Source organism: Malaya genurostris, chromosome 3 (genome assembly GCF_030247185.1).
Source record: "Malaya genurostris strain Urasoe2022 chromosome 3, Malgen_1.1, whole genome shotgun sequence".
NCBI classification, from domain to species: Eukaryota; Metazoa; Arthropoda; class Insecta; order Diptera; family Culicidae; genus Malaya; species Malaya genurostris.
This window is the reverse complement of record NC_080572.1, coordinates 190,027,551-190,048,392: the sequence shown is the minus strand read 5'-3', so window position 1 is coordinate 190,048,392 and position 20,842 is coordinate 190,027,551. Positions and strand designations below refer to the sequence as shown.

The 20,842-nt window shown below is 35.5% G+C and overlaps 1 protein-coding gene across 4 annotated transcripts in view; it reads right to left on the bottom strand.

Annotated features, from left to right (window-relative positions):
- Window positions 1-20,842, bottom strand: part of LOC131438472 (uncharacterized) — a 378,932-nt gene that overhangs the window by 296,655 nt on the left and 61,435 nt on the right. For 3 of the 4 annotated variants that reach the window (XM_058608527.1, XM_058608528.1, XM_058608529.1), the window contains one exon: window positions 12,964-13,022. The exons of the other annotated variant lie outside the window; for it this stretch is intronic. The gene's annotated coding sequence lies outside the window, so the exon portion shown is untranslated. The remainder of the gene's footprint in view (window positions 1-12,963; window positions 13,023-20,842) is intronic. 4 annotated transcript variants of the gene reach the window in all.

Below are 20,842 nucleotides of genomic sequence, written 5' to 3'. Positions count from 1 at the left end.
TATTTCTAGGGAATTTTTTACGACCTTCTTCTTCTTCCCAAACTTCACTGGTACATCCAGGCCAGGTCGTGGATCTGCTAATGTAATTTCAATTGCCTAGCGTTTCGTAACATAACATAGAACCAATGCGAAGTCAGGTCACTACATTTCGATGTGAAGCTTGACCTTTTGTTTCAATAGGATTCATAGCCGATCCATGGGTGTAGAGGACAATCGTATGCCTAGTGTTATGAGACTACTGACAAGACGTAGATCAGGCCTTAAACATACACAGAGCATTCTTGGTTAGAGTGTACAAAGTTAACGCGAAACTCCAGGAAAATTCTTGTCTCCATTGTTGTAGAGTCAAATATATTCAAAGAAGAGACTAAGCACACAACAGAAACACCGAGGGAAATTATATTACTCGGTCAGTCAGATGAAGCCTATCGCGGCAGTAGTGACCCGGTTCAAAATGGACAATTGAAATTCATCTAACACTAACGTGTCCGTCCGCCACCCATCGTTACCGCCGACGCCGCCACCAACAAGTAAAAGAAGCAGGAATTTAACACTCCATTGCGCAACAGTCCGATTCAGACGGATGAAGTTTCGCATGAATTTTCGCGGCTCTTCCGATTGCTGTGTGTGGGTCGGGCGACCAGATGAGCTGGAGTGGAAATTTAAAGTTTTTTTTCTTCGATTTTGCTTTCCCATGCGAGGTTATCTTTATTTTATCCATTTCACATCTCAATCATTGTCATTAGACAAAATTACTTTGTTATTTGATGTGCCGATCTGTTGGCCGGCAGCTCGGTTCAGGAACGGCGGAACCTCCGCTGGAGGTGAGTGAGTGTGAACATTTTTGGCTGTAATATCATAATTGCTTGGTGTTGCTATCCTTTGTTGGGTCACAAACAGTGGCCGTTCCGCGGAAGCAATTACAAGTATGACCTTTCAAAGTACTGAAGATGTCCGATTGGTCTGTTTTTCGTAACGACCTGAGTAAAGCAAAAGAAAAAAGGCAGAGGATGCAACTGACAAACGGTTGATTGGAAATTCACTTTCAAGTGGTATCTTCGACAGTTTCTTAAACCGATTGGTAATAAGTTGAAATGCAACACTGTACCTTTTTGGGCGATTTCTAGGTTAAGTGCTGGATGGATTCCGAAATTGTTGGTTTGCGAGATCAGTCGGGGTGGAAATTTTTGCTCCACCGAATCAATAGCGTTCGCACAATGATTGGTTCATACCTTTGAGTGTATGGGGGCTTTGACAAATCCGTCAGTACCTTATGATCTCGGAGTCATCAATCAGCGGTGTACTTTTGTCTGGGAATGGTGAAACTGCTTCACTCAGGTGTTGATAGTTAATTATTAGCCTTGCGATGGGCATTGTTTAATCAGTAAAGAGGTTTCTACATTCCCGGCAAAAGAAGAAACGTTGAAAATCGGTCAACGATGCGATCTGAACCGTACGGAACTCATCGGTGCTACTTTGCGCCCATCAATGTGAGTACTTACCAGAGCCATTGGCCAGTTCGAGGAGCAGGCAGACGAGTGTCGGAGATAGATGTGCAGTTGCAAAACGTCAATTGGCTAACTGCTTCCTTTTTGTGGCGGTCAGTCAGTGGGAAGACAGCAGTTTAACATTACTATGAGCAAGTGATCCGGACGGCTTACTTCATTAGGGAAGTATGCTCCGTAAGTGTTACAGCTGTTTGGCGTCCGTTATGTTAAAACGGGCTCGAGTTGTGCGTGCGCATGCAAATTTTATATTATTCATTGATAATATCTGTACAAAATAAAGTAGGCAAAATTAAACAAATGATTACTTATGTTTGAAAATTTAATGAGAAAATTTATGTCAGTACTCGTGAAGCAGTTTGCTCGGTAATGTTGTACTTTTATTGATCAAAGCATCGTTAAACATTCGAAAGCGTCGGTAAAACATATTGGCTACAATGCAACTTGTTAATGAAGTAATCATATTTGCCCATTTTGCACAAAATATGTTGCCGTTTCTTTATATTCTTATGTATCGTTGAATAAATTATTTAATTTGTTCCCCATTGCTAACTGCGACTTTTCGTCAGCTTTGTGGCAGAATTTGAATACTCGATCAAATTTCTGTTTTTTAAGGTTGCTCCCGTATCAAACAAATATGTGATGTTTTCATACAAGTATATGAACGAACAAAAATAGTAATAATTGAACAGCGGGTACGAAAATAGTAACATCTGAGGAATGTGGAGGGCTCTGGCAAAATTTCCCATTTAAGCATTCTGGGGTAAGTCTAAACGACGCGAGGTAATGTTTTGACATGCAGCAGAATTTTTTTTCCTGGTTTTCTGTGAAGTGGTGCTTTGTAAGGATGTAACCATGCCGAAAAGCATGTCAGGTTTTGTACTGCTGTTAGGGAATGTATTAGGATTTCTTATCTGCTATGAAGTTAATATGCTGTGCTGCCAATTTTGTGAATTTAAGATACGGGCTTCTCTTGTCATAAATGGTTGTATTGAGGAAGTAAGAACATAATTGTAGGAAACAGCGGCGTCAGATCTTCGGAAATTTCTGCGTATCTACTGGTTTCAAATAATTCTATGCATCTACGGATTCGCAGATAAAAAACTACGGACGTCACAACACGATCAAAGTCTCTTAGTGACGTCAAGATAGTTAAAATTTAGGAATAATGCATAACAACTGATCTTTCAATTTTACTTATATTGAATTTATAATCAGAAATTCCATTTAGCTATCCCGGAAAATAAATCCCAGCAATTTTGATTTGCAGTTACGTAATTCCTTATGGCTTGTTGGAATCAAATTTTTAAGTGAGATATTAATATATTGCACTGTACATTGAGGTCTGTTTTTTCGCATTTGAAAATTCGTTTAAAAATACGGTTTCTTTTACGCGGTATTGTTTATGTGGATCTCCGAAGTTAAGCGGTTTTTAAACGGGATTCCGAAATTACGCGGTTTTTGCAATCAATATGAGTGTCATATACTGATCGACTTAGCTTGTCAAATACACAAAATTTCTGTGTGTGTATAAAAATTTCTGAAGTCAGATGACTTCCGTTTCCGAAATTATGAGGTGAAATGTGCAAAAAAAAAAGAAAATATTAGTACTGACTTTGCTCGGAGATAACAGAACCGATTTCCACAAGATCAGATTTAAATGAAAGTTTCTATGGTCCCTTAGATAATTCCTGAATTTCATTTTGATCCGTTATTCGGTTCCGGAATTACAGTGTGATTGGTGTAAAAATTTGAATTTCAAATTACTTGCTCACTATTCTCAGAGATGGCGGACCAATTTTCACGCTTAGATTCAAATGAATGATCTTATTGTCCTATAAAAAACTTTCCTGTAATTTAAAAATAAATTAAATTTAATCCGGATCGTACTTTCGATTCCTGCATTATAAGGTAAAGTGTGCTATAAATTTGATACCGTCACTTACTCCATTTGATAGGCATTATCAATAGACGGCCAAACAAAACGATTCCTGTTAATCCGGAAAATTATTTTGAAGAAAACCACAGTATTACATATGACAGTATAATTGATATCAGAAAGGCATAATTACATCACTAGGACGATTAGGACAGGTTTATATGTGGATTTCCGAAGTAATGCGGTTTTCTGAAGTGAAATTATTTTGCACGTAGATTTTGGAAGTTACGTGTTTTTAGGCGGATTTCAGAAATTACGCTTTTTTCACGCGGGTTTCCGGAGTTTAGTATTTTTCCACACGAATTTCCATAAGCAGATTTTTTTACACGGATTTCAGAAGTTAAGTGGTTTTTCCTACACGGCTCGCTGAAGCTACACGTTTTTTTTACGTGAAGTTACGTATTTTTTTCTACACGGATTTCCCAAGTTACGCGGATTTTTTACACGGATTTCCGGAACTACGTGTTATTTCATGTGGATTTCTGAAGCTACGCGGATATTCGAAGCAATGCGGTTTTCTTAGGTAGAATTTCGATACAACGCGTGTTTTACGCGGATTTTTCAAGCTACGCGGTTTTTACAGGGATTTCCAAAGTAACGTGTTTTTTCTACACGGATTTCCGAAGTTAAGTAGATGTTTTACACTGATTTCCGGAGCTATGTGTTATTTCCCGTGGTGTTCTAAAGCTACGCGGATTTCCGAAGTAATGCGGTTTTTTAAGTGAAATTTCAAAGTAATGCCGTTTTTTTCTACGCGGATTTCTGAAGCTACGTGGATTTCGGAAGATACGTGTTTTTGTACGCCAGTTTCCAAAATAATGAGAGTTATTTTAAGCGGATTTTGGAAGTTACACGGTGTTTTAAGAAGAGTTTCGAAGAAAACCGTATCTTTTCGCGGATTACTGAAGTTTTTATGCGGATTTTCTAAATTAAATGGTTTTAATTTATGCGGGGTTCCGAAGTTTTAATAAAACTAAACAGTTGACAGTTGACAGTTTGCTGTTTCAATAATCAATTTTTGGATAAAGACTTAGATAATTTTATTTTGGAATCTTCTGGAGTTCATAGCAATTTTTTTCAATCTACTTTGAGAGCTCTGTTTTTGTTATTTGGGAATTTGGACTTCTTCTTTATCCGAAAATGTTTGGCAACGACGTTCCTTCGCCCTGCGGTATAAAAATTCAGATCCTAAAGCTGTTGAAAATGTTCAAGTACGTATGTTTTATCGTCCATTAATGGTTTGAAGCACCAATTTTTGCATAGAAATTTTACATTTATTTTTTTTTATAAATCCGCATATGTTTCTTGCATGAATATTCTTCGGTGTTTTTAGTTTTCAGGAAATTATTTTAACGACCGTCGTTTTAAAAGACAGTTCGAAATTTCAATCACTCATTATTGGGTAATTGAAAAGAGAAATTGTATGAAACCATAACATTACTCCTTTAAATCTAAACGTGTGAAAATCCATGACACATGAGATGTCGAAGTAAGTTTTACTTAAGTACTTAGGCATAACACAAGATAAAAGATAGGGAAGAGAGGAAATGTTGATACTTTACCTACTCTACGGAAGGACAATGACTCATCATTCTCTTCCATAGGTGTCGTGGAGTTGGAGATATGGGTAGGTAAGGGGTCTAGGGTTCGCTCAAAGCTCGCGATACCCCATATAGGAATATTTACCATCTACTATATATTCAAACTTCGAGTTCAAATATATAATAGGGTTTATATACACAAACAGTGAATAATAATGGAACGATCTTACGCTTATGTATGCGTATTGTACTTGATCAGCTTCTCCGTTACACGATGCAAGAGACCGATATGCAAGTCGGCCCTTATCACAGTTTCCTCGTCGAGTTCTAACATCATGCGCAAAAACCGAACCGAAATTGATTTGTACGTTGTGTACGTTGTCTTTTAGACAGGGCGGAATCTTGCTGGGCTCTTCCTCTTTGCTGTGATCCGAGGAGGGTACATAAACACAGAATTTAACTGTTAGATAACCACCACGAAAATCGAAGAACGTGATAAATTAACCCATCACTTTATTTCGAAAAATCAATAACCGACGAAAGCTATTATTCACGAAAATTTTTTGACGGGAACGAAAATTTTTCATTTCCGATGCGAATGCCTGCTGCGATCCTTCTTCTTCGTATTGCCATGAATTAATATGACGAATAAATAAGAATTGTTTTGAGCAGAGCTAATAAAAGTCATTTTCAATGACTCAAAATAGACGAAAATGAAGAGAAATTATTGTCACTCTCATGCCGTTTTTCATTGAAAAACACTGGTGGCGTGGATTGATCTGATTTTGCATTTTCGAGCAGAAATACAACATTCTGACGGTGTTTCATTGCGATTTCTGCTCGAAAGTGCAAAACCAGAGCAATCCACGCCACCAGTGTTTTTCAATGAAAAACGCCATCAGTTTCGCTTGCAAATTATTGTCGTTTTCGCTTGAGAAAACTGAAACTGACCCAGGGAAAGAAACACTTTTCACGAAACTGTGTTGATTTCGCACTTAGCAACGGGGGTTTAAACAAACCAGGTTAGAAATTGACTCGATTTTTAGTTCAACAACGTTGAAACTAGGTTCGAAATTGGCTTCAAACAAACGTTTTGATAGCAGTTAGAGTGGAAACTGGGTTAGGTTTGGCATCAAGCGTAAACGACATATGAGAACGAAATGTATGTCCAGTCAATGACATAAGTGGAACAGTTGTGTTCTTTCTTTCATTTGCCCTTTCAGTCATTTGCTGTTTTCAGTGAAAATCCCATAGTATGCAGTGTCGGTATTCAACCGAAGCTTTGAGAATCGAAAATGTTAGAAAAAGGTTTCACAATGACTTTTACCTGTTGGTGCTCAAATTTGTAGTAATTTTGGTTTCCAAAGAGGTTCTGGGATGTAATTACTTCGTTTTGTCATATTTTAGTCACTCTTTATAGCCAAGCGTCCAAGCGTTTCAATACATCGATGAAAGAATGAAAATTGAAATCCTGCTGATGCTCCCTACAGATGGTAGTTTGGTTTCGTATTGTAATAGAGAAAAGAGTGACGTTGGCAATTATACTCTCTCGTTTTTTTGGCATTAAAAATGCCTTACTCTTCACTATACGGGGCCGGGTGTCAATTAAAAGTTTCAAAAATAGTCGCGTAACCTTTTTGTGTCACAATTTTGAACGTTAATAACTCGGCTATTTGTTGATGGATTGTTATAATTTAACAACCAATCGATTCGGAAACTTTTAACTTAAACATGTATGACGGCGTCGTTTCAGTATTTCAATAGCATACTATTGAAAAAATGGTTGGAATCGACCTATGTTTTCATCCACCAATCCCTGTTGTACAAAATGACATCAACTTCTTGTTCGGCATAGGAGGCTTTGCGTCATGCATAAAAAACACCGCATTGCTCTGCGTAGCATGAAGAGAAATCTATAAATATAGGCTGCACAATATTTCTTTGCCTAGTTGATGTTTGACTGTAAATGAAACAAGTAGCTCGTCCAGTGAGCTGATGACTGGATTGTATATGCGTTCACTTGCTGGGTTGTCGCTTTTGCATTATGTGTTGGGGAAATTTCCTGTTGTCTGCGCAACACCGTGTTCGCTTGAGTATCTTATATATCATCTAAATATTGGAGAACAGAATCAGCGTGTTTACCGATTCTTTCGAAATATCCCATGTATTTAGCAAATTTTTGGTCGATTTTACCATTAAAAATGCCTATTATGAGATAACGACATTTGAATATTTCAATTGCATCCCATTGAAAAATTGGTTTGAATTAAGTATTTTATTTTGGTTCTCTGGTAACTATCAGGCCAATTTAGAATTATCGGCGATAGATTTTTCGGATCTAATTTGCAGCGCTTGTTCCTCGATCATTTGTTAATGGATTTTCCTAATTTAAATGATTCCAAAGCTTCAGTATTGTAAGTTTAAAAATGTTTTAATTTGTCAACGGATCGGTTTGCATACTTAAATCTCCATTCCCATACGAACAAAACGTGACCATGTGACTGAACAAGTTGTTGTCCCGCCAGGAATTAAACGCTTCAAAAGATTTAAAATTAAATTCTGAAACTTATCTAAAAGCGGTCTCCTTGGTTTAATAGTATAAATGAAATGTATTTTGTGAATTTACATCTATTTTCATGCACATATTTGGAGCAGGTAATTGAACATGAAATTACTTTACAATTCTGTACATTTCAATATAATTTAATCGCAAAATAAGCGTTAATTGAAAGATACAGTTATATTAATGGAAAATTCAATGCAATCCAATTTAGTTTTGCACCGATGAAGGTTTTCAATCAAAATTTCGATTCAACTCATGTCTATTCCATGTTACTATTGATTTACATCTCGTGTAAATTTCATTATTTCTTTCTGTGTAGATGCAATATCATACAGTATCAAAGATAAACTCAAGGTAAGTTTACCTGCGATTTTACATGTATCGTTTGAATAGGAACCCTCGTAGAATTTGGTTAACCGCCAGTTTCAGTTTAATTATTGTTTGCTTCAAAACAATAAGTGTCTGATGACTACACGCGTTGTAACTATGACAATGTTCATTCATGTGTTAATTACATCAAGTTACAATATGAATAAAATTTCGGAGTTTTGTTGCGTATCCATTCCGTATATTCCTAATATGTCAAAGCGAAAATCAATGTAAGTAACTAAATATTTTATGCGGACTGTTTCACATGTTTTCTTTCTCGTATTGTTGCTATATTATTTACCGACACTTTCCGAAGATTATCGACGATTTTGAAGAAAGATTAATAAAATTACACTATTACTGAGTTTACCGGTACAAAATTTTTCGTTAAAATATATAAAATCTTCTCTTGGATCGATTAACTGTTTATAAAATTAATAAGTTTGTACGTTTCTCGAAAATTATTATCATAAAATAAAATAGTTTTATTTGTTCAGGTTCAAATCTTTAGGTTGTTTGTATCTAAAATTGAGATTTAGAGTAACTTTGGATTCATCATAATTGACTTCTAGTTCAAAAACTTAACAATGTAAAAATTTGTGGAAAGGGATCAAAATTTGATAGAATCAATTATCAAGAAAGAATCTAAGTGTCAATTTTATCATTTGCTAATAATCTAAGCGCTTAAACTGGAGCAAGTTTGTAAATAGTCAATTGAATAAGTTTTTAGTTTAGTGTATCATCATCATTATCATCTTTATTTTCGTATTTGTTATGGGAACCCTAGAAATATTTCATTTTTAATGTTATTGTGCTCGGTCGTGTCTTGAATACAACCCTCTAATGTTTTTCAATGAGAAACGAAAGTGCTTCGTCTCTCTTCGTTTGTTCTGGTGTCGGTAATCTACGAATGAGACAGTAAAATATTGAATATGAGGTTGTTGGAATTCTTTCTTTCATTGAGAATGCGTGACAATTTTAAGCTCTGGTTTTGAGCCCAACTTTGAAGGAGGTCGGAATCGGATAAAATTCAGCAATCAGTGTTTTAATTAAAAAAAAATTTTATGGCCTTTGGCCTTTTTTGAGAAAACAACTGAGCTATTCTTTTTTCGATACATCCAAGATAGCATCTATGATATTATTTGATAGCATCCATGAGATTCACGAAAAAATCATGACTTGCGAGAATAAATGTTAGTGTGCCAATTTGCCTCAAGGTACTTTTTGGCAGCAATCGCCGATACTCATAAAATGCTTATAAATACATAGCTAATTAAACTATATTCGTGTTAAGCACCCTCAAATTAGCAAAATGTGGTCTACATGGGAAACAATCGGTAACGAAAAAATATGCAGCACCACTGTCACATACTTTTTGGGTTATGCTCCCTTCAATTTTCCATCAAAATCTACAATAGAAATTTCACTTCGGTAACTGTTATCGATCGAGAGAGGATGCAGATTATTGATTTCGAAAATTTACAATTTTTTCCCAGTCTCGTCTCCTATCGAACACATGGATTTGTTACTATACTTTGTGAATTGAAGGTTATAACTGCAAACTTGAAATTTCAAAAGATATTGCTAAATATTTTTTTTAATTGAATTTAAAATCGGAACTTGGGACTGCTTAAGTAGAAAAAAGAACCGCAAAATCGAGAAAAATAATTTACTTGATGATCAATATCTTCGAAATGCATGAAACGTATAGATCTCGTATGATCTAAAAAAATGTTTTTGAAAATATTCGAATTTGGTACTTGAAAAAATTTTGAGATTTCCGAAATCGAAAATTTTTGTTGATGCCAAATGTCTTAAAACTGCATGAAAAGTCGAGATCTGGTGTAAACTAAAAAATTTTTTTTTGAATAAAATCGAAAATCGAAAGTGTTGACTTAAACAAAATTTCGAGATAACACCAGATCTCGACTTTTCATGCAGTTCTAAGACATTTGGCATCAACAAAAAATTTTTCAAGTACCAAATTCCAAGGTACAAATTTTTTTTTCAAGTACCAAACCGCGTAACTTCGGAAATCCGCGTAAAAAAATCCACGTTAAATAACCGCATAAAAAAACTGCGTCAAAAAAGACCTCAGTGTACAACTGAAATTATGAATTTCAATTTAAAATGTACGTTGATGACTTTTTTTTTTTTTTAAATAACTATTTATTGGAATATGAGTTAAAATTAAATTATTAAGATTTAAATTGGGTGTTCAGCCACAAGTGGTGACTTTTCAGCCCTGTTATATATATATATATATATATATATATATATATATATATATATATATATATATATATATATATATATATATATATATATATATATATATATATATATATATATATATATATATATATATATATATATATATATATATATATGATTTGGTTATTACCATGAAGACATCATTTGCTTCCGCAATTCTGAGATTTTTGTGTAGGGAAAATTCTAAACCTACTTGTATTGTGTAATGGGGAAAAGGAACTTATATACTAACTTACTAACTAATACAGAGAGCGAATCGATTCAATTGAAGATTGCATCGATTTTTGTCGGAATTTGCTTATAATATTATGTGACATTACATCTAATGGTTCTATATTTGTGAGTCTGTGTAACTCATTTGTACTAAACCAGGGAGGACGCTTCAAAATCATTTTCAGAATTTTATTCTGAATCCTTTGAAGCGTTTTCTTCCTGGTGGAACAACAGCTTGACCAAATTGGTACCGCATAAAGCATGGCTGGTCTGAAAATTTGTTTATAAATTAACAACTTGTTTTTTAGACAGAGTTTAGAATTTCTGTTTATAAGAGGATATAAACATTTAATATATTTATTACACTTTGCCTGGATTCCTTCAATGTGATCCTTGAAAGTGAGTTTTTTGTCATACGTTAAACCTAAGTATTTAGCTTGATCAGACCATGTCAATTCCAAGCCATTCAATTTGAGAATGTGATTATTGTTTGGTTTAAGAAAAGAAGCTCTTGGCTTGTGAGGAAAGATAATTAATTGCGTTTTTGCTGCATTTGGTTTAATTTTCCATTTTGACAGATAATCACTGAAAATATTTAAACTTCTTTTAGGCGACTGCAGATCACTCTTAGATTTCTACCTGTGGCTAACAGACTTGTGTCGTCACAGAATAGCGATTTCTGACAACCAACGGGTAGATTTGGAAGATCAGAAGTGAAAATATTATACGAGATTGGAACTACGCTCGAACCCTGCGGAACACCGGCTCGTACGGGTAGCAATTCAGATTTACAATTCTGATAGCTAACCTGAAGAGTACGATCAGTTAAATAATTTTGAATCATTTTGATCAAATAAATAGGAAACTGGAAATCAGACATTTTTGCTATTAAACCTTTGTGCCAAACACTGTCGAATGCTTTTTCTATGTCTAGAAGAGCAACTCCAGTGGATAACCCAGAAGATTTATTTGCTTTTATCATGTTCGTTACTCTGACAAGTTGATGAGTAGTTGAATGTTCATGACGAAATCCAAACTGCTCTGGTAAAAAAATTGAATTCTCATTTATATGAGTCATCATTCTCAACAAGATAATTTTTTCAAAAAGTTTACTGATAGAAGAAAGTAAGCTAATTGGGCGATAACTTGATGTTTCTGCTGGGTTTTTATCAGGTTTTAGGATAGGAATTACTTTAGCGTTTTTCCATCTTTTTGGGAAGTAAGCTAATGAAAAACACTTGTTGAAAATTTTAACCAGGAGTCTCAAGGCAACATCGGGAAGATTTTTAATAAGAATATTAAAAATTCCATCATTACCAGGAGCCTTCATGTTTTTGAGTTTCCTAATAATTGATTTAATTTCATCAAAATTCGTCTCAATAATGTCATCGTGTGACAACACTTGGGATGAAATATGATCATATTTCAGTGAGACTTCATTTTCAATAGGACTCACAACGTTTAAATTAAAATTGTGGACACTCACGAACTGCTGAGCAAGTTTTTGAGCTTTTTCACCATTTGTAAGAAGTATTTGATTTCCTTCCTTGAGAGCAGGAACTGGTTTCTGAGGTTTCTTAAGAACCTTAGAAAGTTTCCAGAAAGGTTTAGAATATGGTTTAATTTGTTCAACTTCTTTAGCGAAATTTTCATTTCGCAAAAGAGTAAATCTATGTTTAATTTCTTTTTGTAAATCCTTAACTATGTTTTTCATAGCAGGATCACGAGAACGTTGATATTGTCGTCGACGAACATTCTTCAACCGAATGAGCAGTTGAAGATTGTCATCGATGATAGGAGAATTTAATTTAGTTTGAGCTTTGGGAACTGAAAGATTTCTAGCTTCGATAATATAATGATTCAAATTATCAATTGCTGTGTCGATGTCCGCAGAATTTTCTAAAATAGTTTCATGATCCACATGATTTTCAATGTGAGATCTGTAATCCAACCAATTAGCTCTATGATAGTTGAAAATAGAACTAATTGGATTAATTATAGCTTCGTTGGAAATTCTGAATGTTACAGGAAGATGATCTGAGTCAAAGTCAGCATGTGTAATCGGTTCACTACAAATGTGACTTTGATCCGTTAGAACCAGATCAATTGTAGACAGGTTTTTCAAGGAAGAGAAACAAGTCGGATTACTGGGATGAAGAACTGTGAAGTAACCAGCTGAGAGTTGATTAAGAAGTATTTTACCATTACTGTTATCTTGTAAGTTTTTGCAAATCGCCTTTAAAGAAATTTAATTGTTCGCCGGTGCAACGTTGATGACTAATTTTTGGCTTTTGGCATGCATGGTTTTAACTGCATTTGGAACAAGTTTTTACTTCCACTCCAACGTTTCGACTATTGATGTCAGTCTTCTTCAGGGATTAAAAATGAACAAATAATTTTCAATCCGCGAAGAAGACTTTAGTAAATAGTCGAAACATTGAAGTGAAAGTAGAAACTTGCTCCAAATACAGTTAAAAACTGCATGTCGAAAACCAAAAACTAGAAAATTTACAGCAGTCGAACTCATACAAATTCATATTACGTTGAATATTTACTTACCTTTTGTCCTAACCATACATTTTATTTATTAACACTTGTTGATACATTTTTTCGCACAACTGAAAAGAGAAGAAAAGTGCAATCGAAATGAGTAAAATCTATGATTTCCATTTTAGTAAAAAATCGAAATACATATGCTGGTGGTTTCAGTGAATAATCAAATAAAAGAATGATTTTCACAATTAATACCGAACATTTCTCAAGCTGTTAACCATTAATTATGCCTTCTCCGTTTACGTAATTTTGCATGCATGCCCCTGTAATTCTCAGTTGTATGATCCGTTGATTCCATACAATTGAATTACGATCAATAACGACCATTATCATATTTCATCTGGCGTTCAACAATCAGAATCGCATTCCTTAATAAGTCATCGGTTCAAGCTTATGCTTTAACTGGCAATTAGTATATCCCACCGCCTATCGAAATGAATAAAATAAAATTCCACCGACACAAAAAAACAAAATGCCCTACCGTAGACACCCCGAAAAATTCGCTTAGTTCTGCCGATTTCATTGTGGAAACGCGCAAAAATGTTGAAATCGGTGATCAAGTTCGTGCTTTTAATTTCATTACCGCGCCAGCTTGAAGCTGATCAGTGCGGCTGTAATACAATGCATAATAATAACGAAAAGAAAATACAAATTGGCACCAGTCAGTTCAGGAGGTGTCAATAATGCCGTGGGAGAGGTTACTCCTGAGCCATTCGAAGGTGCCTGTGAAACTTTGTTCCGAAGCTGTTGCGGTTGCTAATAACTATAATTTCAGTGCACCTTTTCCGAAATGGGTAGCGAGTTCGGGGATCAACTGTTTCGATTAAACCATCAACGCACTTTTGCCGGCGTTGTGTGCGAAATTCGAAAGCTACGACTTTGAACTCAATCGTTCAAGTGCCAATCGCTCGCCAATGCGAATAAAAACATTTAATTTTTTAACTTTGATACAGAATTCCGTATGGTGAGAAATAGTGTGACATCATCGGTGCTCGTAATTAAACTCATTCGATGTATAACCAAATTTGTCACGCCATGTTTATCTGTCGGCAATGTCGGCAACTGAAACTTTCCAGCTAAGACTAAATCCAGCCGCAACGATTCGAATCGTTCCAAAATGGGAAACATTAAATCGCATGTCGGCACGTGGGATCAGATTCGGGCAGCCCTAATCCACAGCTCTATCGCCGGGGGGACGCGCCGGGCGTTGATGCGTGAGGAACTTACACGGCAGACTAAAACTGCATATACCTACAATAAATCAGCTCACGTTAGAAAGTCCATCGAACCATCGTCGGAGGGAAGGAGATGTTGTTTATTTCCCAAAATTACGTGACGATGGAAACTGCACTCCTGCCCTGTCACTCCGATGGAAATGAGATAATTTCCCCTCTCTGTGTTTGATCGTTTTCGAAATTGGACCCATTGGATCGCTTAGTGTCATCATCATCATCATCATCATCGGCATCGGCATCATCATCGTCATTATGGCTTGTGCCGTTCCGAGCAGGGGCGAGATGACTTAATGGAAATTAAAAGATGTATCAGCAAGCCTTGTGTGGTCCATTCATCAGCAAACGGTGGTCCTAGAGCATCACCGGTGTTGGGTTTGGTTGTTTAGGTAGCGCAAAATGATGGCGCCCGCTTTCCATGAAAGGTCATCCGGAGCACTCTCACTTTTCGACGAGTCGTGCAACTGATTCGGTTTTGTCGCAGCCGAGCAGTAAATCACGAGAGGGAACTAACCAAACTGGGAACGAAAGTGGATGAACTTTTAGTCAGCTGGCGTTTTACCGTTTAAGAAGCGTTGGATTTCTCGTGTGGTTAGTTAATGTGATAATGCTGATGTTCAAGATAGATAAATATTGCAAATCTATGAAAAAGGGCTTGATCCTTGAGCGAATACGCGCAGTGAGTTGAAAGCCTAAACCGTATTCCTTCCCGATCAACTATCATATCTGAACTTTCTTGATTAAATACTTGTTCGAAAAAAAATTATTTTAACTAATGAACGAAATCAGAATTACATCGGCGCTTACTAAAACTGCTTTTTGTTATAAACTTGTTACGGTTTGATGATTGGATTCTCTATGTTTTACTTTTGACTGAAGAAAGAATCAAAATTTCGTTTTGGAAATGAAAAATTGGTTTCCATCGAATGTCACAATCCGACGATGTCCAGAAGCTTGGGCACATCAATAAAACTTCTCATGCATAAATTGAGCCTAACCAGGCATTTAAAGTTTGAAAATTGGTGATATACAAAAATTTTTTTCGAGATGACACGAAATCTCTCACGTTTCATGCATTTCTAGGACAAATTTGGTCGATTTCGGAAATTTTTACAAAATTATTTAAAAACATGCACTAAGAATGCACAAGCAACCACGGCCGCACGTGCAAGGCGAATGGCACATTAAATGCACCTGTTCAGTGTCTTGCTGATTCTGATGTGCACAAGAAACTTTCTCTACGGTATTGTCGAGCCGCACCGAGTACAAGTCGATTCGATACTGAACACTGCTAACCGAGCAGTTGATTATTCATCGAGCGGATGACAAATCGAACTGACCCGCTTTGCATGAAGGCAGGCGTTAACTGATGGAAAAATGTAACAGAGACTACATTGCTAGATTCTGTTTCGTGCAAAATTTCAGTTTTTTTTTATTCGTGCATTATGTGAAGCCTCCCTATACCAACCAACGCAAAAGTGCTACTGAATGAAATATGAGGTGTGACGGAACTATGAAAAACCGTGAAGTGATACTCATAATAAGGGTCACAGTCACGTCACTTGGTTTTCACCGTGTAGTGACACCGGTAATAAGGGCCATTATGATATACTGGCCCTTATTACCGGTGTCACTACACGGTGAAAACCAAGTGAAGTGACTGTGACCCTTATTATGGGTATCACTTCACGGTGGAAATCAAAAGAAGTGAATTTAGGTCCTTATTACTGAAGTCGCTTCAGAGACAAAAGTAATTACTTGGATGAACTTGATGTCATTATGAACATCACGCCACCAAAATTTTGTTGAAAAAATTAGTTTTTTCCACCACAGCGATCACTTCACTATGCGTGATACTGGTAATAGGTAAAATCAAGTGAAGTGACATGTAAGTGAAGTGAATGTGAAAGTGGAAGTGAGAACGGTAATAAGTGCCACTGGCTCTTATTGCCGTTCTCACTTTCATTTTCACTTCACTCAGATATCACTTCAATTGATTTTATCTATTTCTAGTACCACGCTCAGTGAAGTAGTCACTGTAATGAAAAAAAAATCATTTTTCCAAAAATTTTTTGGTGATTTGATGTTTATAATAACAACAAGCTCATCTAAATGATTACATTTTGATGAAAACCTTCATTCACCTCAATTGTTTTTCACCGTGAAATGATACCCGTAATAAGGACCACTGTGATTGGTTCGTGAAAACATGAAACCAATGTTTCAATGGTGTAGTTAAAATACTAAAACGACGGTGCAATGCTTGTTCAAGTTAAGTGTTTTCAAATCGATTAGTATTGCAATTATATAAAACCATCGACAAGTGACTTAATTAGAACAGAAAAATGTTTATGCGACTAGTTTTGTATTTTTTAATTGGCCACCGGCCCCGTATAGTAAAGAGTACACACTTAAAAAAACCCTGTGATTTTACATCTTATTAGATGTACATAAATGGAGCGTCGCAGTTCACGCAAATTTACGTCGAAGAACATTTAATATTGTGTCTAAGACTCCATGACATGAAATTCATTGAAATAAAGAAAAGAATACTGATAGCAACCGCCGCGACTTGAACCAAGAATCATTGGATCGCAAATACGTCTGTTAATCGACTGAGCCACAAAAGCATGTATCTGCTTGGCCGGTAAAAGGTGCATTTAAATTCATACAGTCGAAACCTGTAAAATTCAAGCTCATCTAACATTAAAGGACCATTCTCACATTTCAGTTCCGTGAGGGTTCAGTGAAAGTGCCTTCAGTGCGCCGTCAGTGTTCTTTTTTTATCGGAACCCTTCCGTTCCGTTTCCGTGCTGTTTCCGTTCCGGCACAGCCAATGCAATGACATACCGACTTCAGTGAAAATAAAAAATATCGGTGACGACGAATTTGAGTTTGCCGGACGGACGCTACACTGACGGCGAGCTGCACTGAAACGGCACGGTGCCGGATAGGTGTGAATGCGTGCATAGAAAACGAATGAAATAATATCAGTATCCGTGCACGGTGTCGTGCCGGCACTGAACCGGACCGGATATGTATGAATAGTCCTTAAGTCATTAGAAATAAAATCCTCCGTCATTTGACAAATTAGGTTTTTATGAATTACATCGTATGAGGGATTAAGTTACATGTAAAATTCAAATTTTTTTGGAGTGTGAGGTATTTTTTAATGCCATGAAAATCCTCCTCGCGGTGTAATAAAGTGTTTTTCATATGCGTGGATGCCGAAGTGGATTTGTATGGTGATCAACTTGAGATTTTCCAGCCACTCCCGATCACCAACTGGAGACAGAATCCCCAGATTTCCGGTGATCAACATACCATCAACATACAATATGAACCGAATACAACATCGTTATAAATCAATAAATGACCCTAACCTTAAGTACTGCTAAGAAATGCTCTCGGCATCTTATGGCTAACATTGCCTTAGCCTTATTAAATATATTATTGAAAAAAAACTTGGATTTCGAATCCGGATAAAATTCGACGCATAAGACAACAAGATCTTGGAAACTCGCTACATTCAATGTTATGAGTTCGTAGGGCCATTGATTTCTCGATTGGTTCAAGTTATTCCGAACATATAGTTAAATTAAGGATTTCATCACATTTCGCAGCTATTTCTTAAGACTATTCCTATTTTTACAATATCTCAATATCTCAGCTGCTATGTTCTACAAATTATCTCTCGCGGCCAACGAAATTTCTGTAGGATGTTGTTCTTTTATTGTTGTTTGATTTATTCACGAAATCGAAACTTGTAAATGGGATATTTGAAGCTGGAAGCTGTCATATTTTATTTAACCGTACACTCGCTTATTAGACTCCTTACACAGCCTTGTCATTCCACTAAATTCTATTTAATTTCGTTTTTGTTCTCAGTTTGAAATATTCATACTCCTATGTCGTTTTCGCTTGATGCCAAACATAACCCAGTATCCACCCTAACTGCGGTCAAACCATTTGATTGAAGCTAGCTTCGAAACTAGTTTCAATATTTTCGAACTGAAAATCGCGTCGATTTCGAACCTGCTTTTCTATCAGATTTGCTTGAATCACCGTTGCTAAGGGCGAACCCAATACAGTTCCGTGAAAAGTGTTTGTTCGATGAAATTACCCTGGGTCAGTTCCGGTTTCTCAAGCGAAAATGACATAAGATTTTAAGGTTTAGTTTTTGCAGTTAATCTTTTAGAATTCATAGATTCATGTCCTTTGAGTAAATGTTTGTAACACAAAACATTTGCCGACTTTGCTTGTTATTAGAGTAATTATCACACGGAACGACCGAAATTAGCTTTGCGCCTAATTCGTATTACTGTTTTCGAATTAGTTGATTTTAACATCAAAACTGCCAAAATAACTAATAAATTGGGTAATATTCAGAATTAAATTTGCTGAAATTTTTTTTTTTGTTTTTAGCGAATATATTTAGATGACGAAAATCCTGGACACAAACCAGCAACATTTCAATCCCACACGAAATTCTCGTTGTCAACTAATTTTGTTGTTAAAATCAAATAGTTTGGCGCTGTTTGGCTGTCATCATCACTGCAGAAAGACAGCACAAAGAAAACAAGAATGCAATTGGTTTTATTAACTAGTTTATTAGTCAAAAACTCATGAGAAATGTCAAAGCAACACAATTCGTTGAAAAACAAAACAGGATAGTCTTGTTGAAATTGTTTTGATATATTTTATATATAGATTTTGAAATTTCTAACTGACCGATATGTAAAACTGCTGTAAAGTTGCTTGGTTTAAGTTTATTTGTGGAGTGCTTTCAGCTATCAGTGAATTATTAAAAGATTAACTAACTATCATTTCTGTGACCAGTGCAGAAAGTACATGTTTATTGCATATTCTATGCTTGCTTTGCCATTCCGACTTCTATCTCTGAACTTTTTGTATGAGACGACATCTGAATGCCTTGGTTTCCGCTTAGTACATGCGTAAATAAACGAAAATATACTCGTTTAGTCGCTCAATAATCAGAAAAGAAAGTAAACAAATCGAAACTGACACTTCCCTGTACGGTCATTTGGAAAATTTACCGTGATGTTACAAGCAGCATCTACAACAATAGAGTCGGACACATGAATCAAAGAGCTACTATCCGAAATGGTAAGACATTTTCGTTGGCCATTCATTACATTCAGTGCCTAACCAAAGCAGATCGTTTGTAATTACGCTTCGTGATTGTAAGTGAGAGTTTACAATGAACAAACAAAATGTTGCTTTGGAGAAGCAAATCATTTTTACAGTGCATAAGAATTCAACAAATTAGATTAAATGAGTTATAATCAGGACCGTACCCATATGTATTGTTTGTTTTGTTAAGAGGCCTTTTACAAACTTAGGAAAGCAGCTAGTAGTTTGTAGTGCAAAATCAATTATTCATATTATAAACAGAAATAAATTCATTAAACTCAAGAAAGTTTATTGATCAAATCAACTGACAATTCCAATTAAAATAAATTAATTAATTGGACTCGTTTTGGCTGTAGCTAAAATTAACAGTTCGTATTAGTTGGAATCAGTATATATTTTACTTAATTCAAGAAGGTTTATTGTTATTATTAACTGTCAATTTTCATTGAAATTAACAACAATATCACTTAATTCAACAACATTTTTTACTGAAATCAACAATAATTATTTGTTAAAATCAACCATAGCTTTGCTGATTTTGCTAAAAATATTAGTTGAATGAAAGTGGAGCGTGTCTTTGCTAAGAAATGACAGCATGTAAATGTTGCCAAATCAACTGAAAAATTAGCAAATTCAACCAACTTTTTAGCATTATTAAGGGGTTCAAAAATAACAAATCTGAATTAGCAAATATAAGAATTTTGTAGTTGTCCTAAAAAATAACTAACTAAAATCAGCAAATCAACTAATTTTTTCGCCAAAAAGCTGATTTCGATCTTTGCGTGCATGTTTGATTCTGAGTGTGAGAGCAGACATTAGTTTGCGTGCGTCATTATTTTGAATTCTGAATGATTTGTAAAAGTTATGTACACAAACATATGAAAATTGTTATTTGTTTGTGAAAATAATGCATGATAAATATTACATTATTGTAGAACTCTCTTCCGATTTCTGTTCGATCCTGTGTTAAAAAGCTGAAACCAGGGGCAAATCGTTCTAAACTCTGGTGTAGTATTAGTGAGTGTAGCATTATAGAGGAACTGAGAGGAGGTAACGAATGTCAGAGAAAGTACCAAACATTATAAAACGCATTCTAAGTGAGAGCTACATTTATCATGCAATCAAACTACTAGATGGGCAGAAGACATGATTCCTTTGAACAGGAGAAACAAAAATAATGTGAGATTTGACATTTCATTTCTTCCACAGATCAGTGACCAGTATCCATTTTGTCATAATAATTGCAATGTGCTAAAGACTATGAGCAGTCTGGTCCTTTGAGAAATGTATCGAATATTTTATTAATCATACTTCCGTGCTAAGAATGAAGAAGTTAGATTAAGAAAAAATAAGGTATTGTGGAAAGGGAAACTACAAAGTATTCTACAATCGACAACATTACTGTCTATGACAAGAATTACATGTGTTTCGCATGATAATACTAGGTGTTATTGTATGAAATGATTCACGTGAATCGTATCATTCTAGAAACCCACATA